The sequence below is a fragment of the Pseudophryne corroboree genome, unplaced genomic scaffold, assembly GCF_028390025.1.
Source record: "Pseudophryne corroboree isolate aPseCor3 unplaced genomic scaffold, aPseCor3.hap2 scaffold_2953, whole genome shotgun sequence".
Lineage (NCBI taxonomy): Eukaryota > Metazoa > Chordata > Amphibia > Anura > Myobatrachidae > Pseudophryne > Pseudophryne corroboree.
In genome coordinates this window covers 26,280-33,604 of record NW_026969622.1, presented here as the reverse complement: position 1 = coordinate 33,604, position 7,325 = coordinate 26,280, and the positions used below count along the sequence as shown (strand labels likewise).

General features: G+C 34.7%; 1 non-coding gene across 1 annotated transcript; it reads right to left on the bottom strand.

Annotated features, from left to right (window-relative positions):
• Positions 1-1,546: 1,546 nt before the first annotated feature.
• On the bottom strand, positions 1,547-1,620 carry TRNAN-AUU (transfer RNA asparagine (anticodon AUU)). The gene has a single exon. It is a non-coding gene; the product is annotated as a tRNA-Asn (tRNA).
• Positions 1,621-7,325: the final 5,705 nt, after the last annotated feature.

The following is a 7,325-nucleotide window of genomic DNA, read 5'->3' as shown; positions in this document are numbered from 1 at the left end:
GAAATGAGGATGCATCTTGCTGCCTTTCCAATGAAGCAAGTTTAATTTAGTAATAGGTGAAAAACCATCCTTACAAAGGTGTTAATCAGAGACTTGGCTTTGTGGACACTTTTCAGAGAACAAATTTGTTAGCATAAAAATAAAGCCAGAAAATAAAGAGCTGTTTAATCACTCAATTGGATTTTTCTGCCAGCATATTTTTTTTCTCTGCAACCCACTGCTAAATTGTGCTTCCTAGCTGTTTTTATAAAATCACTGAATCAAATCTAACTCTGATTACATCAGAGAAGGCCAGGTACCCTACACCATAACAGGGGGTTTGAAATTTTGACTTGTCTACTTAAAGATCACCAAAATCTGATAACAAGGTCAATTAGGTCCCTGGGTGGGATTGAACCACCAACCTTTTGGTTAATAGTCATACATACTAACTGATTGCGCCACAGAGACACTTTGCAAAAGTCCATACTGACAAAGGCTAATAAGCATTCATCTAAAACGTTTCCTAGAAAAACTTTAAAAAGTCAATAATCTGGAGAGTTTTTGTAAGATGTTTCTTCCATCAACCAACGAAGAAACACATTGGTACTTTCCCATGATGAGTGAGTGCTTCAGGATCTCTTGAACTTACATGTGCAGCAGAGTACTGCAATGGAAGCATGCTGGGCCCATAACCCAGAGGTAGGCAGATTGAAACTATCCTCTGCTATATGCATTTTTTTTTTGTTAATTAAAGTAATCCAAAACTGGGATTGATATTTTGTCTCTTTTATTTTTACTTAAAGTACAATAACTGTTACCATTTTAATTTGTTTTAATAGTATATTGACAGTATTGTTTTCTTTCAAAAATCCACTTCATTTTCTTTACCCTATTATTAAAATGGTAATTGACAAAAACAAACTACATTGTCACCAGAAGAGCAATACAAAATGTACAAGTGATATATTAAAATCATCTTTCCAGCTTGAATTTCAATGATGCATTGGGGCAACGATTTTGTGAGAAACATCTTCACCCTTAAATAAAGATTTTCTTAATTCCTTACCTGTGTGCTAATTAGATATCACCTTGTTTTCACATTAAACAGACTTCCACATGAGAAAGCAGCAAGGATGCAGTGGCGTTAATGTTTCCTGGTGTCAACCTGTATTATTTCAGTAGACATTGAAATGAGGATGCATCTTGCTGCCTTTCCAATGAAGCAAGTTTAATTTAGTAATAGGTGAAAAACCATCCTTACAAAGGTGTTAATCAGAGACTTGGCTTTGTGGACACTTTTCAGAGAACAAATTTGTTAGCATAAAAATAAAGCCAGAAAATAAAGAGCTGTTTAATCACTCAATTGGATTTTTCTGCCAGCATATTTTTTTTCTCTGCAACCCACTGCTAAATTGTGCTTCCTAGCTGTTTTTTATAAAATCACTGAATCAAATCTAACTCTGATTACATCAGAGAAGGCCATGTACCCTACACCATAAGAGGAGGTTTGACATTTTGACTTGTCTACTTAAATATCACCAAAATCTGATCACAAGGTTAATTACGTCCCTGGGTGGGATTGAACCACCAACCTTTTGGTTAATAGCCAAACACACTAACCGATTGCGCCACAGAGACACTTTGCAAAAAGTACATACTGACAAAGGCTAATAAGCATACATCTAGAACGTTTCCTAGAAAAACATTAAAAAATCAATAATCTGGAGAGTTTTTGTAAGATGTTTCTTCCATCAACCAACGAATAAACACATTGGTACTTTCCCATGATGAGTGAGTGCTTCAGGATCTCTTGCACTTACATGGGCAGCAGAGTACTGCAATGGAAGCATGCTGGACCCATAACCCAGAGGTAGGCAGATTGAAACTATCCTTTGCTATATGCATTTTTTTTGTTAATTTAAGTAATCAAAACTGGGATTGATATTTTTGCTCTTTTATTTTTACTTAAAGTACAATAACTTTTACCATTTTAATTTGTTTTAATAGTATATTGACAGTATAGTTTTCTTTCAAAAATCCACTTAATTTTCTTTACCCTGTTATTAAAATGGTAATTGACAAAAAAACTACATTGTCACCAGAAGAGCAATACAAAATGTACAAGTGATATATTAAAATCATCTTTCCAGCTTGAATTTCAATGATGCATTGGGGCAACAATTTTGTGAGAAACATCTTCACCCTTAAATAAAGATTTTCGTAATTCCTTACCTGTGTGCTAATTAGATATCACCTTGTTTTCACATTAAACAGACTTCCACATGAGAAAGCAGCAAGGATGCAGTGGCGTTAATGTTTCCTGGTGTCAACCTGTATTATTTCAGTAGACATTGAAATGAGGATGCATCTTGCTGCCTTTCCAATGAAGCAAGTTTAATTTAGTAATAGGTGAAAAAACATCCTTACAAAGGTGTTAATCAGAGACTTGGCTTTGTGGACACTTTTCAGAGAACAAATTTGTTAGCATAAAAATAAAGCCAGAAAATGAAGAACTGTTTAATCACTCAATTGGATTTTTCTGCCAGCATATTTTTTTTCTCTGCAACCCACTGCTAAATTGTGCTTCCTAGCTGTTTTTTTTTAAATCACTGAATCAAATCTAACTCTGATTACATCAGAGAAGGCCAGGTACCCTACACAATAAGAGGGGGTTTGAAATTTTGACTTGTCTACTTAAAGATCACCAAAATCTGATCACAAGGTCAATTACGTCCCTGGGTGGGATTGAACCACCAAACTTTTGGTTAATAGCTGAACACACTAACCGATTGCGCCACCGAGACACTTTGCAAACAGTACATACTGACAAAGGCTAATAAGCATACATCTAGAACGTTTCCTAGAAAAACATTAAAAAATCAATAATCTGGAGAGTTTTTGTAAGATGTTTCTTCCATCAACCAATGAATAAACACATTGGTATTTTCCCATGATGAGTGAGTGCTTCAGGATCTCTTGCACTTACATGTGCAGCAGAGTACTGCAATGGAAGCATGCTGGACCCTTAACCCAGAGGTAGGCAGATTGAAACTATCCTTTGCTATATGCATTTTTTTTGTTAATTTAAGTAATCAAAACTGGGATTGATATTTTTGCTCTTTTATTTTTACTTAAAGTACAATAACTTTTACCATTTTAATTTGTTTTAATAGTATATTGACAGTATAGTTTTCTTTCAAAAATCCACTTAATTTTCTTTACCCTATTATTAAAATGGTAATTCACAAAAAAAACTACATTGTCACCAGAAGAGCAATACAAAATGTACAAGTGATATATTAAAATCATCTTTCCAGCTTGAATTTCAATGATGCATTGGGGCAACAATTTTGTGAGAAACATCTTCACCCTTAAATAAAGATTTTCTTAATTCCTTACCTGTGTGCTAATTAGATATCACCTTGTTTTCACATTAAACAGACTTCCACATGAGAAAGCAGCAAGGATGCAGTGGCGTTAATGTTTCCTGGTGTCAACCTGTATTATTTCAGTAGACATTGAAAAGAGGATGCATCTTGCTGCCTTTCCAATGAAGCAAGTTTAATTTAGTAATAGGTGAAAAACCATCCCTACAAAGGTGTTAATCAGAGACTTGGCTTTGTGGACACTTTTCAGAGAACAAATTTGTTAGCATAAAAATAAAGCCAGAAAATGAAGAGCTGTTTAATCACGCAATTTGATTTTTTTGCCAGCATATTTCTTTTTCTCTGCAACCCACTGCTAAATTGTGCTTCCTAGATGTTTTTATAAAATCACTGAATCAAATCTAATTACATCAGAGAAGGCCAGGTACCCTACACCATAACAGGGGGTATGAAATTTGACTTGTCTACTTAAAGATCACCAAAATCTGATAACAAGGTCAATTTGGTCCCTGGGTGGGATTGAACCACCAACCTTTTGGTTAATAGCCGTACATACTAACTGATTGCGCCACAGAGACACTTTGCAAAAGTTCATACTGACAAAGGCTAATAAGCATTCATCTAAAACGTTTCCTAGAAAAACTTAAAAAATCAATAATCTGGAGAGTTTTTGTAAGATGTTTCTTCTATCAACCAACGAAGAAACACATTGGTACTTTCCCATGATGAGTGAGTGCTTCAGGATCTCTTGCACTTACATGTGCAGCAGAGTACAGCAATGGAAGCATGCTGGGCCCATAACCCAGAGGTAGGCAGATTGAAACTATCCTCTGCTATATGCATTTTTTTGTTTGTTAATTAAAGTAATCCAAAACTGGGATTGATATTTTGGCTCTTTTATTTTTACTTAAAGTACAATAACTTTTACCATTTTAATTTGTTTTAATAGTATATTGACAGTATTGTTTTCTTTCAAAAATCCACTTAATTTTCTTTACCCTATTATTAAAATGGTAATTGACAAAAACAAACTACATTGTCACCAGAAGAGCAATACAAAATGTACAAGTGATATATTAAAATCATCTTTCCAGCTTGAATTTCAATGATGCATTGGGGCAACGATTTTGTGAGAAACATCTTCACCCTTAAATAAAGATTTTCTTAATTCCTTACCTGTGTGCTAAATAGATATCACCTTGTTTTCACATTAAACAGACTTCCACATGAGAAAGCAGCAAGGATGCAGTGGCGTTAATGTTTCCTGGTGTCAACCTGTATTATTTCAGTAGACATTGAAATGAGGATGCATCTTGCTGCCTTTCCAATGAAGCAAGTTTAATTTAGTAATAGGTGAAAAACCATCCTTACAAAGGTGTTAATCAGAGACTTGGCTTTGTGGACACTTTTCAGAGAACAAATTTGTTAGCATAAAAATAAAGCCAGAAAATAAAGAGCTGTTTGATCACTCAATTGGATTTTTCTGCCAGCATATTTTTTTTCTCTGCAACCCACTGCTAAATTGTGCTTCCTAGCTGTTTTTATAAAATCACTGAATCAAATCTAACTCTGATTACATCAGAGACGGCCAGGTACCCTACACCATAACAGGAGGTTTGAAATTTTGACTTGTCTACTTAAAGATCACCAAAATCTGATAACAAGGTCAATTAGGTCCCTGGGTGGGATTGAACCACCAACCTTTTGGTTAATAGCCATACATACTAACTGATTGCGCCACAGAGACACTTTGCAAAAGTCCATACTGACAAAGGCTAATAAGCATTCATCTAAAACGTTTCCTAGAAAAACTTTAAAAAGTCAATAATCTGGAGAGTTTTTGAAAGATGTTTCTTCCATCAACCAACGAAGAAACACATTGGTACTTTCCCATGATGAGTGAGTGCTTCAGGATCTCTTGCACTTACATGTGCAGCAGAGTACTGCAATGGAAGCATGCTGGGCCCATAACCCAGAGGTAGGCAGATTGAAACTATCCTCTGCTATATGCATTTTTTTTTTGTTAATTAAAGTAATCCAAAACTGGGATTGATATTTTGTCTCTTTTATTTTTACTTAAAGTACAATAACTTTTACCATTTTAATTTGTTTTAATAGTATATTGACAGTATTGTTTTCTTTCAAAAATCCACTTCATTTTCTTTACCCTATTATTAAAATGGTAATTGACAAAAACAAACTACATTGTCACCAGAAGAGCAATACAAAATGTACAAGTGATATATTAAAATCATCTTTCCAGCTTGAATTTCAATGATGCATTGGGTCAACGATTTTGTGAGAAACATCTTCACCCTTAAATAAAGATTTTCTTAATTCCTTACCTGTGTGCTAATTAGATATCACCTTGTTTTCACATTAAACAGACTTCCACATGAGAAAGCAGCAAGGATGCAGTGGCGTTAATGTTTCCTGGTGTCAACCTGTATTATTTCAGTAGACATTGAAATGAGGATGCATCTTGCTGCCTTTCCAATGAAGCAAGTTTAATTTAGTAATAGGTGAAAAACCATCCCTACAAAGGTGTTAATCAGAGACTTGGCTTTGTGGACACTTTTCAGAGAACAAATTTGTTAGCATAAAAACAATGCCAGAAAATGAAGAGCTGTTTAATCACGCAATTTGATTTTTTTGCCAGCATATTTCTTTTTCTCTGCAACCCACTGCTAAATTGTGCTTCCTAGATGTTTTTATAAAATCACTGAATCAAATCTAACTCTGATTACATCAGAGAAGGCCAGGTACCCTACACCATAACAGGGGGTATGAAATTTGACTTGTCTACTTAAAGATCACCAAAATCTGATAACAAGGTCAATTAGGTCCCTGGGTGGGATTAAACCACCAACCTTTTGGTTAATAGCCATACATACTAACTGATTGCACCACAGAGACACTTTGCAAAAGTTCATACTGACAAAGGCTAATAAGCATTCATCTAAAACGTTTCCTAGAAAAACTTTAAAAAGTCAATAATCTGGAGAGTTTTTGTAAGATGTTTCTTCCATCAACCAACGAAGAAACACATTGGTACTTTCCCATGATGAGTGAGTGCTTCAGGATCTCTTGCACTTACATGTGCAGCAGAGTACAGCAATGGAAGCATGCTGGGCCCATAACCCAGAGGTAGGCAGATTGAAACTATCCTCTGCTATATGCATTTTTTTGTTTGTTAATTAAAGTAATCCAAAACTGGGATTGATATTTTGGCTCTTTTATTTTTACTTAAAGTACAATAACTTTTACCATTTTAATTTGTTTTAATAGTATATTGACAGTATTGTTTTCTTTCAAAAATCCACTTAAATTTCTTTACCCTATTATTAAAATGGTAATTGACAAAAACAAACTACATTGTCACCAGAAGAGCAATACAAAATGTACAAGTGATATATTAAAATCATCTTTCCAGCTTGAATTTCAATGATGCATTGGGGCAACGATTTTGTGAGAAACATCTTCACCCTTAAATAAAGATTTTCTTAATTCCTTACCTGTGTGCTAATTAGATATCACCTTGTTTTCACATTAAACAGACTTCCACATGAGAAAGCAGCAAGGATGCAGTGGCGTTAATGTTTCCTGGTGTCAACCTGTATTATTTCAGTAGACATTGAAATGAGGATGCATCTTGCTGCCTTTCCAATGAAGCAAGTTTAATTTAGTAATAGGTGAAAAACCATCCTTACAAAGGTGTTAATCAGAGACTTGGCTTTGTGGACACTTTTCAGAGAACAAATTTGTTAGCATAAAAATAAAGCCAGAAAATAAAGAGCTGTTTAATCACTCAATTGGATTTTTCTGCCAGCATATTTTTTTTCTCTGCAACCCACTGCTAAATTGTGCTTCCTAGCTGTTTTTATAAAATCACTGAATCAAATCTAACTCTGATTACATCAGAGAAGGCCAGGTACCCTACACCATAACAGGGGGTTT